The sequence below is a fragment of the Aphelocoma coerulescens genome, chromosome 9, assembly GCF_041296385.1.
Source record: "Aphelocoma coerulescens isolate FSJ_1873_10779 chromosome 9, UR_Acoe_1.0, whole genome shotgun sequence".
Lineage (NCBI taxonomy): Eukaryota > Metazoa > Chordata > Aves > Passeriformes > Corvidae > Aphelocoma > Aphelocoma coerulescens.
This window is the reverse complement of record NC_091023.1, coordinates 21,623,483-21,641,102: the sequence shown is the minus strand read 5'-3', so window position 1 is coordinate 21,641,102 and position 17,620 is coordinate 21,623,483. Positions and strand designations below refer to the sequence as shown.

General features: G+C 37.0%; 1 protein-coding gene across 11 annotated transcripts in view; it reads left to right on the top strand.

The window, feature by feature from the left end:
- NLGN1 (neuroligin 1) overlaps positions 1–17,620 on the top strand; it is a 428,954-nt gene that overhangs the window by 235,432 nt on the left and 175,902 nt on the right. The window lies entirely within an intron of this gene.

The window sequence follows — 17,620 nt, the reverse complement described above, 5'->3', positions numbered from 1 at the left end:
TTGGGTTGTCGTTCTTTGTTCGTTGTTGCTCTGTTCTTGGTGTTTTGAATTCAGTTAGCACAGTCCCCAAAAGCCTTGGTTCTTCTGCTTTGCTCATCTGGGTAATTTTCTTCCAACATTTTCATTTTTGTTAAAAATTTAACATCCTAATTTCAGGGGGAGGGAATGGATTTTGACTTTAGATTTTGAAACTTATTCTATCACAACTGTTTTACACGGAATTGAATGACTTCCAGAAAGATCATAACTGTTATTGTCTGGACTTATTTCCTTGGTACTGGAAGCTTCAGTCATGAGGTACCACTTTAAGTATGGAAGCTCTGGTATTTTGTATGGTTTTCTTCCTCCTGTTTTCCAATTACGTGATGACTTCAAGTCCTGGACACATATTAGTACAGCAGTTAATAAATAATCTGTTACCTGTGCCTCTAATCAACATTTCAATTTGACACCAGTGCCTGTCTTTGATGTCTCAAACAAAATTTCTCTGTATTATATGCCAGTATAAAAGAAAGTATCTATTATCTGAAGGGCTGTTTATTTTTGTATATTATTTAGTTTTATTCCTCAGTCATTAGTAGTTGCAGTGTTTAAAAGGGCTAGTTGCTTGAAAGATGAAAATTAGTACACTTTTGTTGACGATAATGGTTTTTCCACTTCTAAATTAACACTGATCCCTGAGGTAACCCACAGCTAACATCTCACTGAGCTTAGGAGGATTTAATTTTTGTTCATGCTTTTGTGATTCTTTGGGTTTTGTGGTCTTTACTGAGCCTCAAGGGTCAAAGAGCTAATTTTGTTTTAAGTGGGACCTATTACAGTAAAACCTCTAAAATTCACAGCAGAATCTAGTGATTGGTATGAATGCTTGATATTACTTTCAAACCAACTAAAATAACTCTGTGTCAGGTTTGCAGGGTTTTCTTAGTAAAACCAATGCTGTTTATGTAGAACTCATATACATCCATTGTATTTGGTGCAACGCCTATCTGTTGTGTATTAAACAAATAATGATGATGTATCATTCAATAGGTAGTGGAGAAACACAGCAGCAAAAAAAAAAAAGAAAATCAGAAAAGAAAGTTTGAGCAGTTTAAGTTTTTCCTGCCTTTCTTTCTTTTCTGATCTACAGATACCATCGGGGGGGACTTTGCATAATCGTAGTAGATATCAGCTTTTAAGTTTGATGTTTTGAAACCCTTGTTCCTCCTTGTTCCAGGAGGATGTTACCCTTTGCAGTCACATTGAGATATGGTTTTATGAAAACATAGGTGGAAAATTCTCAGCTTCCCTTACCTGATCATATCCCACGAGGTGAGAGGTCCAGCTCCACTGACTGGTGTCTGTGGGAAAATGCCTGGCTTTACAGGCAGAAGGAATATTTAAAGAATTATTTATCACAGGAGAAGATGTAGGGACAAAATAAGGTCTGTCTTCTCCCTTTCATGTGACCTTTATTGGTCTGGTTTCTTGTATCAGTTTTTTGTGGATATATGTCTTTATTTAGGTGATCTCCGTGAGTTGTCTGCCATTGTTTCACCAAGATGTTGACTTTTCTTAAATGAATAACCTGATAAATCACTATCATTCAGTAAATGTTCAGAGCTGCAATAGCAACATTTTCTTCCAGATCAGTCGTGATGGGACTGGGGATTTTGACATTAGGTTCCTCACAGTACTGCTGTTAAGTCCACAGTAGATAGCTTTTGATGCAGTTCAGATTATTTTTCTGTTTATTCCGAGTTGAAAGATCCTTTGTTTTATGGACTAATCTGCTTGAGGAGTTGCGTTTTGTGGAGATGCAAGATTTACTTCTAAATAAATCATTAAAAAATGCTTAAAAGTGAAATCCATTTGGTAAAAAGAAAACAACAACAAATAAAGAAGGACGGAGCAAGTGCATTTAAACTACAAAAAAACCCAAAACCATACCAAAACCAAAAAAAGCACCAACAATATAAACAAAACACATAATCCAAAAAAACCCCCAAAGCCCTGGTGAGTTCCCTGGCCCAATTTTGTCTTTGAAACAAGTCTGAGAATGAAAGTCTGTTAGAAACTGTCCTTAGATAAAGATGATGGAAAAGAGAACTGTTTGCCCTGGGAAACTGAGGACTACTGAATAAGAAGCCATTTGAAGCAGACTATTTATGTCTTCTTTAGATTCTTTTTCAATGCAAGTCTTGTGCAAGCAATTTCACCAAGAAGAAATACTGCAGAAGCAGTCTAATATCCTTGAAGGAAAGTACAGATATATTTTTATGGCTTCTTTTTGGGAGAGGACAAATATGAAGTTTGGATTTTAAACTCAGCTGATTTGTGATGTCAAATGTTTACTCAGAATATATCCATCTGGTAAAAAGCAGGAGCATTTTATTTAATTTTCATTAAGAAAATGAAAAAGATTTATAAAAGGAGTCTATTCAATGTCCAGAAAAGATCATGATCGACAGATTTGCCAGTGCTGTTTTCTGTGTTCTTCCTTATGAAAGGTTTATTTAGAGAAGGAGAATGCTTTTGGTCACCATTGGCTACTACTGCTTTTGATTTCAGTAGCAGAGACAAAAGAGAGAGCTGGTTTATGCTAACTGGGAATTTGTTTCTTCATTTTATTAATTTATACTCTTTGCTCTTGATTATCTTTAAGACACAGGACTTTAATAAAACTTTAATAGAAAAAACCTCCATTTTTATTGAAGGTCACAAACTGAATTGGGGGAAGGAATAATGACTCAGGGGAAACTCTGTGTTGAGCACTGCTTTAAATTTCCAATTTTTACCTCTTGAAGAGGCAGTGGTTGTCCCTACAGAAACAGTAAATTGTCATTCCAAGGGTCTGGGTCAAAAGGTGTTAATAAAAAAAAAGAAAAAATGGTCTGTATTTTGTATTTTCTCTTAGGCATTCTGAATAATGTCTGCATTAGGAAGGCAAACATTCTAAACTTTTAGATCAAAATTCATGTTGCAATGGAAGCACACCCATGAGTGAGATTGTCTTCTTCATGCCTTCTTTAATTATATGAAATTTTCCCTTTTGAGGGAGGTATAGAAAGTATTACTGTCATTTAGTCTTGCATTTATTCTGTCATGCTCTAGTTAGAGAATGTTGACTGGGATTACTGAATAGAAAACACTTATCCAGGTGTTCCACCACCTCGAATTTTGGGGGTTTTTTTGCCAGTTAGTACTTTTAATGTTGCAAGTAAAGTCATTGCAGCAGACTGAAAGCTCTTCTAACATTATTCAGTACACTATTTCCAAAATAACTGCACTGAAATCAATGGGGCTCTTCAGTGCAGGGCAGCCCCTTGTGACAGAGCCTGGTTGCCTGTAATTTGAAGTGATGTGACGAGGAATGAGGGGAGTGGAAAGGTATTTGCTCCTCTTGCACAGAACTGCTTCTGAGAAGAGCTGTTCTTAGAAGTTTGTTGTGTTTTGCAGCCCAAAAGTCCCTTTTTCAGCAGTGTGTTGTGTGAGCCAGCTGTGCTGGGCTGCAGCATTCATGCCAAATAAAACCCAGATTAGTGACAGAAAACAGAACAAAGCGAAAAATACCATCACAAAAGCCTTTTCTTAACTTTTTTAGTTCCTGTTGGAACTTCATGGGTAATGTAGTGACAGAGGATGAGTCTTATTAGGCCATAAAATGTTTTGTTGCTGTGTGTCTGGGTACATTAGGAAAATACTTCTGGTTCAAAAATGCATTTGCTGCTGTGCAGAATGATGCCAACCTGCAAGCTCTTATTGGCCAAAGAGGTATATGGAATATAAGGACACAGCCCTGTAGTAAGTGTTGGGCCACCTGTGCCATGCCCAGAATTTCTGCCCTCATCCATCCTGCTCTCAGCAAGGAGCTGCACATTGCCAACAGGCCAAAAAAAAAAACAAAGCACAGCCTTTCCTTTATGATCAAGTTCATGTGCATCAGTGCCATGGTAATTCCAGAATGCAGCCAGGTGAACCTTTTCACGGGATGAAGAATTATCAGCTGACCATTTGCAGGTCACAGAGATGAGAAAATATTGTAATGAAAGCTGCTTCAGAGCAACATGGAAGTACCTGCCTGTTACTTCTTTCACTGTTAATCTGATTTCTCAAACTGATTTACCCTAATTTTGGTAATTATTTACTTTGTATTGTTTCTATAGTTTGGATGGGTTTTTTTACTGCCTTGCTCATCTCTATTTTGACAGCATGGTAACACTACTGAAAATATTAAAAAGAAGATATCTGTAAAATATGATTCAAAATAATGTATAAAATTTAGATATAACCCTGTCAAAAATTGCTTCATATCAGATGAAAAAGCTTTGGTCATCTTCATAAAGATATTGTGATGAACTAGTGTCCTGTTTCACTTAAATATTTTTGCAAATACAACCTATTATGTTCTTATTCTGCAACCTGGAGAGTTGTCTCTCCTGAAAAGAAGCCTTTTCACTTCAGTAAAAGTAAGCATCTCATGGCATAGTGGCCATTCAGTGAAAGTAACAGTGCAATAAGAAGGTTTATGTTAGTTAGATATCAAAGGAGATAAAAAATGTACAAAAGACTCTTTTTCCTACATTGCTTAGACTGTGGGGTTTTCTTTTATAGTTCACAATTTAATATCCAGTAAAAGTGGGAAAATGTTTGATCATTAGCTTTGGTGACAAGCACATCCATTATCTTTTTATGAAACCTTAAAGGTACTGTCAGGAGATGGCATTTTATTCCAGCTTTGCTGCACCTCTAAAGGGTCTCTGATGAGCCTTACTTCTATTATCCATTTCCTAACGTGTTTGAGTAAAAGTGATAGATGAGCAGAAGATTATATATTATTGCCTAATTAAAAGTACATTACATTGAAAGTAAAGACGGAAAATTAATAGCAAAACACATCAAAATGTGCAGTCAAAAATCATTCAAAGTTTCTGAAATGGAAGAACATGCAGGGAATGTTAATCTATAAATACTTTTAGGGACCCCTGGAAGCTTCATAACAGTTTTCCTTTAGATATAAATGAAATTTTAATATTTTAGGATTACACAGTAGAGAGGGTGTCCAGAAGGCCTGATCTGATCCCACCTTAGCCTGGGGCACCACAGAGTCTTGGTATGAAGGCCTCCAAATGAATTTGATTCTAGATAAATAGGAGTTAAGATAGAAGGAGTACTGCAGTTATCTATTCCCCCTGGTGCTGTACTTAACAAGGGCTGATTTACACATACTTACAATTCTAAAAATGTATTAGGCAATTCTTATTTAATACAGCAGGTAACCTCAGGGCAGCCCAGCTTGCAGGAGGCCCAAGCATGGCTCATCTAGATTTGCAGTGTCCTAATTTCATAGGTCCATTAATAGAATTAGCATTCAAATCTCAGACCTGCTGTAATTAATGATATTTTAGTGGGGTTTTTTTGGTTTTTTTTTTTGAGTTGGTGCCAGCCAGAGGGAGGTGGGGTATGCAGAGAAAGGAAGATTGCCACACTTGAGTCTGTACCACCAAAATGACAAAATGGGTGTGTGGTAAACAATGGGTTATTGACTAGAGATGTTTCAAGGGTCAACTGCAGAGCACAGCAGGCAAGATATTTATGAAATGGGAACCCTGAATAAACAGTGCACTCTTAAAATGAACCATTTCTTTTCTATTTGTGCTTTTTCTAGCACAGCCAATTGACATTATCCACCTGCTCGGATAGATGCATACACACACCCGCTTCTCTATTTTTTAGGGCACAAAGGCATCATTTTATTTGCCATTGAATAGGTTTCTATCTTGGTACAGGTACCTTTTAAATAACATGTTTATTCTGATGTTTTTCACTAGACTTCTTTTCTGGTAAACAGAAAAATAACAAGTAACACACTTTATTCATTTTGGCACAAGAGCAGTTTGTGTCACTTCTGTCAAGACATATTACTTTTTGGTAGAATAAATTTCCTTCATCAATATTTAATCATATAATAAAAGTATCCCAGTTTTTCTAAATAGCAGATTTATCTTTGAGTGCATAATAAACTTCAGCATGATAATATTTGCAAAATAGGAAAGAAAAAGCACTCACCGAAGACAAGTTATAAATACCTTACTGCCTCAGAAAAAAAAATCCAAATCTTTGACCCTGTAATCCTACGTGATGTTATTTGTAATTTTTATCATCTAGCTATGTGTAGCTACCTTCACTTTGCTGTAATATCTGACTGAATTATTTTTGCACCATCACTGATCTCCTTTCAAAACCTTTAATCTGCTGTATTTTTAATGTTTCAGCTGTACAATAGTACCTGTATTTTACACTATACACTATCCTAAGCCTTTGGTTGTCTTGTGATGGGAGACTTCGTGGGGAGCCACATTTGGCTCCATCCTTAGAAGCAAACAGAATTTAGGCTGCTCTGGCTTTGCCAGAATGCCAAACTTCCCAGGAAAGGATCTGTCTGACTGTAAGCCAAGAGCTGGGGATAAATTGGGATTTTTATGCAATTTGTATCTCACTGCAGATCATTCCCACACAGAAATAATCCTCTGAGTTCCCAATATTCTGTTTTTCAACCCAAGCAGAAAGACATCAAGAAATACTCTGCAGCTCAGCATCTAAGTCAGGTCTGTGCCCAGCCTTGGTGGGTTGGGAACTCTGCATTCCTGAGTTTTATGCAGCTGTAATTCAAGCCCAGAAGAAAAAGGTGAATGAAAATTCTTTCAACATTTATGACAGAAGTAGCAGGACAAGTAGATAGAATATTTCTAAATTCCCAGTTCACGGCATTTAATTACATATATTGAAATAGTTTTCCGAAGCTTAAATTAAGCACTTCTGTGTACTGTGGGGCTTTGGAAGCAATAGATATTTTGACAGGGATTTCCATTGCAAATATTGCTCTCATTTTTCACACATTTCAATTGCATAAAATTCCTCATTTTATGGGGTTTTCGTGTGCAAATTAGTTTACATATATGGGTACTAGCTCAAATATTATTCTGATCCTTCCTTGATGTAGTACCCCATGATATTTTTGAATCAGATGAACAAGATCTGTATTTTAAGGTTGTAAAAGCACTTTTTAATGGTCAAAAAGAGTAATGTGAACAATAGATCTAGAGGAACAAAGCTCTCTTGGCAGCAGTACTGCAAGAGAGAGCCCTAAATTTTTTCTTCTATTTAATGTGTGATCCGTGTGTAAATGGCTGCCTCAGCCAACCTAGAAAATACTACAGTAAAAATGTTGCAATTCGCATTACCTTCTAATGGAGAATATATAGAAGACTGCATTGATTGATACACTGATTTTTTATATCCCAAGATGTACTGGCAAATAAATATTATTTTGGCAAAAACTGCATTTGAATACCTTATTACATGAAAAACTGCTACATGAAGGTCTATAAAAGGCCAGAGGAAATTATGTATATTGGTGAATATCCTTTGTTAAGCAAAGTATGAAAACTGCCTTCCAGCAAATATAAATACTAGATACTTATGTATTTGTAAAAGTATATTGAATATATCTTGTGTTTTATATGTTGCAAGCTAAAAATATTTTTGAGAAAAGAAAGATGACCTATACACTTTAATTAAGAATTTGAAATCTATCCTCCATGTTTTAGGGTGGTTATTACTTCAGAAATAAATCTCACTGGCATTTTTCATTGTTCTGCAGTAATTTTTCACTATTTTTTTCAAGATTCTTATGAAATAGAATGAAAGAGAATTGAGAAGTCTTTGTCTGGGTGACTTGGTACGCATCCAAGAATTCTACTGATTTTAAAAATCATTTTTGCTGTGGTTTTTTTGTTGGTTCTTGGATGTTTGTTTTTATGAAATCTCCCTTATTCATTATAATTTGTTCATTTTCTCAAGGCTTTCCACCAGGATTTTGGTTGAGGGGTCTTAAATTTCCATAGGTATGCTGACAAATTTCTTTACTATTTATTTTATTATTGAAGAATGAAGCGCTCAGTACAGAACCACAAAATATTAAAAGAAAGGAGGCAGAGCACCATATAACTCCATATAATTTCAAAAAGATAAGGCAAACATACCCCCAAGCTGTTTTGCTTACTTAGGTTCTAATATCCCATGAGTTTGCTAAGCAGTTATTTGTATCCTATTACTCATTCCAACAGGAAACACACAGGGTACTGAATTTCTTCCCAAAATGTTTTGTTTCCATCCCTACTCTTCGGTATAATTTATTGCACATTAATTGATTTGCTTCAATGACTGGAATTTTCCTTTCAGCTCCAGGTAGGTGCTGTGTCTCCACTGGAGATGGGTTTGCATTCCATCTGTGAGGCTTTACTAAAGCAGTCACACAGGGGGGTGTCCTTCACCCAGCCCTGTGTGCTGAGGGGCCAAAGGCCATGAGCTTCCAGCTACCCATGAACCATATTAATGACCCTCTAAAATGCACTCCTGAGCACCCTGGTGATAGAATCACTCACTTTATTATTATGTGCCTCTTGAAAAACGTTCTCTAAATATTTTCCTTTTCCCATTATGTAGTCCTTAACTAGGATGGCTAAATTATGGTGGAGTGAAAGGGAAATGTTCACATTAAAAGGGATATTAACTTTCTTTCCACCATTTTTTTCTGATCATTTACCTCTCCTATGGGGAAAGACTGGGACAATTGGGTTTGTTCAGCCTAGAAAAGAAAAGGCTTTAGAGTGACCTAATTGTGGCCTCCCAGCACCTGAAGGAGCTACAAAAATGGAGAGAGACTTTTTACAAGGGCCTGTAATGAGAGAACAAGGGGCAATGGCTTCAAACAGAGAGTAGGTTTATATTAGATATCAAAAAAAAATTCTCCCCTGTGAGGGTGGAGAGGCCCTGGCACAGGGTGTCCAGAGAAGCTGTGGTTGCCTCATGCCTGGAAGAGTCCAAGGCCAGGCTGGACAGGGCTTGGAGCAACCTGGGATAGTGGAAGGTGTCCCTGCCCATGGCAGGGGATGGAACTGGGTGATCTTTAAGGTTCCTTCCAACCCAAACCATTCTGTGGTTCTATTACCTAAAATTTTATCTTTTGATACTTCATGGGCTTGCCCATCCTGTGTGTTCAAAGCTTAAAGTCCCTTTCATCACTGGGTTTCTCCTGTTGTTGTAACTGATAGCTGTTTGCATGCACATTGCTTGGATTTTGGTTATCATTAGGTTCTTGAATTACTATTAAAGATAACCTAAAGTGGAAATGTACTCACTATTTCATTTATTTTCTTTCTGATAACAAAGAAATCACTTGACAACTACCGTGCTAGCATAGAGCTTTTCTAATGTGGGTTCCCTCCAGCTGAATATGTGCTTTAAAAATATTATTGATAAATACAAGATATTAAATGCATTTTCCAACAATCACAAAATTCAACACCTATGGTAGTGCCTGAATTTCATGTTTGCAGTTTTTTCTAAGGTAGATGCTATAGAAGTAATGATCACAATTTCAAATTTAAGGTTCCATTCTTAAATGGATTTAAAACAATGCACACATTTCTTTTCCTTTACCCCTCATAAGCACATAATGTTGCTTTTTTATCCTTTGAAAGTTCTATATAGTTGTTGGCTGGTTTCTTTTTATAAATATTTCATAAGTAGTGTTTTGATCTCTGGTTCAAATTCAGTCATGGCAGCAGATGTTCTTGATAGGTTTCTTTTGCAAGTACTGTGTACAAACAAATTTACAAGCAGGAGTATATTCAGTAGGTGTAGTGGAACTGATAATATTGAAAAAGTATTATGAAGAATAAATTCACAGTTTTAAGCTTTTTTTGTTTCCTCGAGACATAAAAAATATGAACAAAAAATATCATTGCTTGGCTATAGTGCATCAGAGATGCAGCTGAGAGTTAGAAAAAAGTCTGGATCATCTTAAAAATGTTGAAAAAAGCCCTTCTCTTGCAGACAGTGTTGTCTTGCAACCAGATCCCGTTCCAGGCTATCACAGAGCATCTCCTCTTGCAAGGTGGTGGCGAGCAGCTGTCATTAGGAACCATCAACTTTGCTAGGACCTGATCTATTTTTACCCGGACTAAGCACAAACAGGAAATATTAGGTGTTTGTATCGACAAGGTTTTGCATCTGTAGGACAGCCTGGTGCAGTGTCTCTGAAAGAGGTGCAGGTTTGGTTTCTGCTGCCTTGAGCACCAAAGAAAACTGGGTCCATGTGTTTGTTTCTCTCTCTCTTACTCCCATTCTTCCAAGCACCCCTGTGGCTCACTCCTGCAGTCTGCAGTGTTCCAGAATGACTCTGAACGAATTCTGGATATTGCATTCAGAGTATGTGACTCTTGCTCTGCTTTTATATTGTTCCCTCACAATACTCCAACAAAATAATTTTGAAAAATGAGCCCAAGAGGGTTTATTTCCCATTAACAACTGAATGCTGGCATTTGGATGATGGAAATAGGTAAGTTCCTTTGTGTGACTGTACAGCTGAGAGCTTTTGTCATGAGATTGTGCTTTTCATTTACACAAGCTCTTACTCCTCTGCTGCTAAAACTTTTTTAGTCCTTTAAAAGCTTTTCCCATCACATTTTTTGTATCTTCTCATTGTTTCCTCCCAGGAGATCTGTATGATTTAGGTAAAGATAATCGATCTCACCGAAAGAAACAAAATTACTTGTGACGATCAATGTGTGCTAACAGTTACTTGTTGCTAAAGTCATCCTGCAAAGTTGCAGAACACAGCAGAAACATATTCAGAACGTGGTTCTTCTCCCTGCCAAGCGAGCAAGATGCAAAAAGCCAAAGGAAATTAAAACAAACTTGTGAAGGAGTCTGGCTTTCACTAGCTTCAATGTGAGTTTATAGAGAATGAGGAAGATTTAACAAAACAAAATCAGACTCTTGGTGGCATCTAGCAAAAGGACAAGTGGCAGTGGGCACCAAGTATAGAGGAAAGTCCAGAAATAAAATCTTTGTTTATTTTGAGGGTGGTCAGATGCTGGATCAGATTGCCCAGAGAGGCTGGGGAGTCTCCAGGGCACGGAGTTATTCAAACCCTACCTGGATGCAGGCCTGAGTAACCTGTTGTAGTTGACCCTGGTCTAGCAGGGGAGGTGGTGACCTGAAATCTCCAGAGGTCCCAGTTACCTCAAGGCTGTGATTCTGTGATCTTAAGGCAGAGCAGTGGGTCCTGAGTACTGTGAGAGGGCAGATTAATTATTCTCTAGACATCTACCTGGTCTTTTAACTCCTGATTATCTTTGGAAACCTTCTCCCTGCATAGTCTGGGCTCTCCTGAAAATGAATTAGCCCATTATAGTTGTCTTGGGCAACAAATACACTTTTCTGCAAAGCACTACTACCTTTTTTTGACACCAGTAGATGTATCAGCTACTCACATGTGCTATGGTTTCAGCCTGTGGCTCATGGGCACTGAAGGGATTGCTTATTCTGCCATTCCAATGGAGTAACCTGGCTCTGTTTTGACAGCCTGGCAGTGAGAGATAATGATCTGTCTCCTGAAAATTTAACCAGGCTTATGTCCAGAGAAGAGATGCAGAACCATTTTCACACCTAAGCCTTTCCAGGTCTTTTGGTAAACCCTGCATTTACTGTAGCACTGCCCAAGAATTGAACAGGGGGGTGGAGGTGGGTGAGAATCAAATGGTCACAGGTTAGATCAAGTGAAGTCTTATGCTGTAGCTTTCTCCGCTGGAATTTGGGTTTTTGGGAATGGAGCTCCTAATTTTAAGGAATCCTAAAGATTGCCTGCAAGTTATAAGACAGTGGAAGACTACTATTTCTCTCCCTTCTTTGCCTGTTTTTCCTCTAAGAAGGGATCCAGTGTAAGCTGGATGTTGAATTGTTCTAATTTGGTGACATTTACTTAGGTTCAGCCTCCAACACTGGCATCCTGGAGTTTTTTTTCTTTGTTTTTGTCATGCCAGAGTGTTTCCTCTGTGCTGTCACTCATCTCACTGTTCCTTTTCCAGACAATTTGGCAATTCCTGAGGACATATTTTTTAACATCTTTTGACACGTATTGAAAAATCACAAGTTGATAAAGACCAATTTCTTAACTAAAATCTGCCTGTGCTACAGATGAATACATCACTTAGGGTACATTAGTGAAATCCTAAACCCTTACTTTTTGGAAGCTGATCATACACTAAAAGCAGCAAAAAGGAAAAAAAAAATTAAATTTCCAATTACAGCTAATAGCTTTCTGCAATTGACATGAATAAAGCAGACTGAAGGTACTTTTAAAAGCAGCTTCTCAGTAAATCCAAGTAGTGAAATGTTTTGGAATGAAGCAGTTGCAAAAAGGAGGTTAAATATCCTGTGCTTAACAACTTGCAGAGCCTAGAAATCTGTTTTAGAGACATCTTTGGGGATTTCTCTGTAAGAATCCAACTGATAAATGGGTGTGTTTTCCCTTGAGAGTGTTTACATATATCTTATATTATTTGCTGCATCTCCTTAAAAAAGAAATTTACAACCCAAAAATTTTAGTTTTAAAAGACAACAAAAAAAATATAACTTAATGCTAGTGACAAACCTTATTATTTCATTAAGTGTTTTCAATATTATCAACTCTTTAACATCAGTATTTCTAAGGTGAATCAAACAAGTTGAAGTACTTTTTCTGAAAGCTGAAAATGTATTTTGTATATTAAGTCATTCATTTTTCAGAAGGAATATTATAGTAGTTTTAAAGATGGAAGAGTTTCAAGAAGAGCAAAGAGCTTGTTATACTCTGATAAGTAAAGAAGTAAAGATGACTCACCAAAACAGGGCTTTCTGAACATTTTTTATATATATATATATTTCTCAGCACTGTGTAAAGCACAGATGAAAGGTTAAGAGAGTAATAAACAAAGCTGGAATGTGATTTTGATGGGTAAGCTGCACTTTGATCTTCAGACTATAAAACACTGCTACCTGGGTCAGAACTAGCACTCAGCAGGACAAACAATCACTTGTTCACTGCACTATAAAGTTCACAATTCCTTTTTCTATGCCATGCTAGCAAACATTCTGTGGCACTAAAGGCAGGAAAGGGAGAGTGTAGAAGTTTTAGCAATTTGTGTAATTTAAAGCAACTTTAAACATGTGCTAAAGTTTTCCTTAAAGTTCTCTGATCTTTAACAAATAGCACTATAGGAATGGACTTGTAGCACATACTGAGCAACTTTAAAGATCTTGAAAATACTAATAATACACGAAATTGCTTAAAACCAGGAATGAAATTGTAGGTTGTGTGATATCTTAAAAAAGAACTGCTGCTTTTATTTCAGTTAGACAAGATTGTATTTCCTACTGCACCAAACTGTTCTGCCTTATGATTCCACAGAAACATAGAATATCCTGAGTTGGAAGGGACCCACAAGGATCATCAAACTCCAACTCCTGGTCCTGCTGAGGACAGTCCTATTTTCCATTTTCTTCTACTCATTCATTCCTTCAGAAAGATGTCTACTTCTTTTTAAGCTTCTTGGCTTCACTGGTATTTTTCAAGCACAATTAACTGTCCTCTCAGATCTGAAGCTGTGCCATTCCTGTCCCTGGAATTGTTCAAAAAGAGGTGGAGCTTTGGCACTTGGGGATGTGGTTGAGTGGTGAACATGGCAGGGCTGGGTTTATGGTTGGACCTCATGACCCTGGAGGTCTTTTCCAACCTTAATGATTCTGTAATTTACACATTATTTCACATCAGCCTGAAGAAGAGGGCAGTCTGAGATAAAAGAAAGGCTATCTCAGGAGCATGATGGACAGAAAGAGTACAGGAGGAAGTCTAGACCCCTTAAAAAACCATGGGTTTGATATTTTCTTCCTTTTGGTGTGCCTGCTCTTTGCTGCTAAAATAGTTTTTGTGGGTTTATAACCACTATGATTTCTGTTGGTCCTGATTAACTATAAATATGAGTAGTTCTGCTGATTGCAGTTAGGTTGCTTACATGGATAAAAGTAACATGGAATAGATTTTTATTGAGTCTGAGTCTTGGTGAACACAGTAAAGGAAATAGTGAAGGTTTACTCTTAAGGAAACTGGAAAAATAAATATTTTCCCCTTGGAATCTCAGTGCAGGAAAAAGTGTGATTTCCACTTGACCAATATTTGGTTTACGTATCAATTTTAAAATAAATATTAGTAATTCTAAAGAGACTTATTTTTCTTGATTATCTTAATAAAGCCATTTTAGCATTTTACTGGATCACAATAATAAAAATTGTCTGATTTTAAATAAACATAACCCAACTATTGAAAACAACTTTTTTTTCCAGTGAAAACTACACCCATACTGACCTTTTAATGTATAAGATAGTCACACTATTATTGCATACTGTGAATAGGGTTATCACAAATGCATAGATTGTGCTTAAAAGTGAGACCATATCTTTTAATTATGTCCTTGATTCTAGAAAATTTCAGGCAATAAAAAACTCATTAATTTTAACTGTGTTGGATCAAGCCCCGTATTTGTAATGTGATGTAATTGTCCACTGCATTCCTGACATCTGGCAATAAAAGTCTGGGTCATAAAGAAAGCACTAGATTATATTTATTGGAGGAGGATTAACCATCGGGCAATGGTTAGTCAGGAACAAAAAGCTATTCAGAGAATTCCTTCATCAATGATTAGGAAATCAACTCAGAATATACATTTATTTATATTTATTTAAAAGTTATATTGCTCCTGTCACAATGATATCAACATAAAGTAGATACAAGCTGTTGTCTCTGACAGAAAAATTCCATTTCAGTCTGTTAGAGGTTGAAGGATATACATATTTATTCCTTTTTTTTTTTTTTTTTCTCTCCAGAGATTTCCACCACTGAAAATTTGGCTAGCAGGAAAGAATTGACATGCCATAAGTCTGAGCTGGCATTTTGTATCACAGTGCTGGGATATGCCTTTCTGGCTTGATTTGTCTGGTTAAAAAAAAGATTTTTAGTGTCCTTTATGATTATTTCCCAGCAGAAGAGACAATACTGGAAATACCCAGAGTGCTAAAACTTCTCTGGATTACACAAATGCCACTGCATGCTATTTATCTGTTTGTTAATTATACCTGACTAATTAATTAATGGCTTTCTCTTTGATTCATTACAGAGAGATTGATGGGGCTTACAACTCCAAGACTTCCAATACTGTAGCTATGTACAGTGCAAATATTTGGTTTCTGAGATGTAACAGGGAGATTAAGATAACTTATCTCATCCCAGACTTTCATCTCGATGGCATTTGCTTTGTCTCTCAGCCAGGGAACATTGGCCTGGCTGCTGCCCGTGCACAGCTGAGTGGAACCCAGGAGGGGAACGATTATTATTCACTTCTCTCTTGTTTTACAACAAAGAGCAGGTAGTGGTGGCATTTCCCTTCCCTTGATCCTCCATCCAGTACAAGGCACTTTACACCCATGAGTGCATAACACTTAAAGCTGTTGTAGTACCACACACCCTCAGAGACTCCATTCCAGGGCTTCTTGTCAAGGAGCTCAAGTGCTCTGTTGAATTGTGTGACATGCAGGGAAGTTAATAAAGGACCTGTGTCAATCTGAAAGCCAGAGTTTACTGTATCCTTACATCCTGAGTAGTAACAGAAGAGAGACCAAAAATCTGGCATCGTGATCCATTTTGGTTTTTAGGAAGCTTAATCTCTTGTTCTTCACATAAAAAAACTAAATCAAGTATCACAGCTGGTCACCTATTCTCCCCCCTTTGCTGAATAGCTCATCAAAGTCTTTAAAAAGTAAATAATGGTGGCTGAAAAAAGTAACTTGATAACTTATTTAAGGAATTTAACCTGTTGTAAGTTTTTATGGGACTGACTATTTTTGCTACCTTTCAGACTCTAGATTTGCATCTGATTTGTATTAACAGAAAATGGAAAAAGTAAATCCGCAGTTCAGTAGTTTTTCCAAGGAGTCCTGTTGCTGTACAGCTTTTGGTAAAATTTTCAGAAACTGTCTATGCCAATATTTCTATTTTTGTTTTAGAGAATAATTAAATTGTAGTGCATAAGGCTATCTTGAATTTTATCAGTAAAGTAAGTGGCCAAAGTGATACGTGTCATTGCATGAGTGATGGAGCAGAGGAAATAGAACAGTAATATTGGAATTATTCTTTAAATTAGCTTAGAGTCATTGCTGTTGCTGAGCTCTATGGTTCCCAGAGCCTGTTAGAGAGACAAACAGAGGGAGGTGAATGTAACAGGGCTGTGTACACACGACACTGAATGGCAGATGTGGTTTGATGTCACTGGTTTTGGTTTCAAAGTGTGGTGTTTCTTCCAATACCTCTTTTTCTTCCTCTCATCTCAACCATTTTAGTTCTCCTTTTTGATCATAGAAGAAGATCTGTATCTGAGAAGAAAGGTTCTTCCACCCCCATCAGCATCAGTTCAGTAAATCTAGGTGTCATCTGCCTAACAGCATAATGAAGAGTAATAACTCATAATGACCATAATGAGCACTAACAGCTGAACATGTCAAATATACAGGAAAAAAGAATAGTTCCCTGTGGGACTCCAGCCTCCTCAAAGTGGAGGTACAAAGTGCTCCTGCAGATAGCTGTGAACTACTGAACTGCAGTGCAACCACAGGTTGTTCCAAAAAAACATTTCTAGAGGGAGGCAGCTTTTGTTGACATTTTTTGACATTATATTCATGATAGATTTCTCAGAGGATTTTGAAACAAAACAGGTGCTTCAGTTTCTAACCAAACCTGAAGGACAAGTTCTTTTCATCAGGGCAAAGCCACAGTGCAGATCTCACACTGGGCACAGGCCAGGACACCCAGCTGGTTTCTGGTAAAGGTGGGACCAAATTTTGTGAGAGCAGCTGGGGTATTTAAGGTAAGATGTGACCCAAAATATTATTTGTTGCTCTATGTCTATAGCACATATGGAGTAACTGCAGTCAGGTAGGCTGTATGCCATTCCCACTAGTGTTTGCAGCTACAGATGTCCTAAATTAATTTACTTGATTTATCTCACACAAAAGTTTGTTAATGTTGCAATTCTCATATTTTAGGCCTCTGGGAATATTCTGACATTTTGTATGATTTTTTTTGTTGGCTTTTTGTTTTGTTTTTTTTCTTGATTTTGCTGATGCATCACAGGAAAATATTTCTACATTTACCCAGCAAATTTAACTGTTACAGCTATCATTGTGCTTCCCTAGATACTGGCTGATTCTCTGTGTAGGAAATAGTAACAGTAGCACTATTTTCTCGTAAAATGGTCTTTTAAACCTCTGTAAAAATTCAGCTATATCTTGATCCATTCTATTGTAATCTTTATGTGTGAAAATTTGTATATGAGACTATGAAAAAAAAAATCAAGCACCCAGGTTTCAGTCCCATGATAAACAGTGAGAGAAACTGTAGGAAACAATGGGATGTGTTATCAAGTGTATCTTCAAGCAGATTTTGGGCATCAGAGATGTTACTGAAATAAGGCTGTTGCCTGAAATTGATGCAATGTTCTTTAGCTGAAGTACTCATAAAGTTTTTAAGTGCATGCATATGTTTCTCAGTAAGTGGTCCAGTTTGCTTCACCTCAGTTAGTTGCAGTCATGTGGATATGTTTGCCATGTCAGGGCCTGGGAGCCTAAGAGTATCAATATTTATCAAACAACAAAGAAACAAAAGGAAATATAAGGAAATACAAACCATTGTTGCTTTATTGAT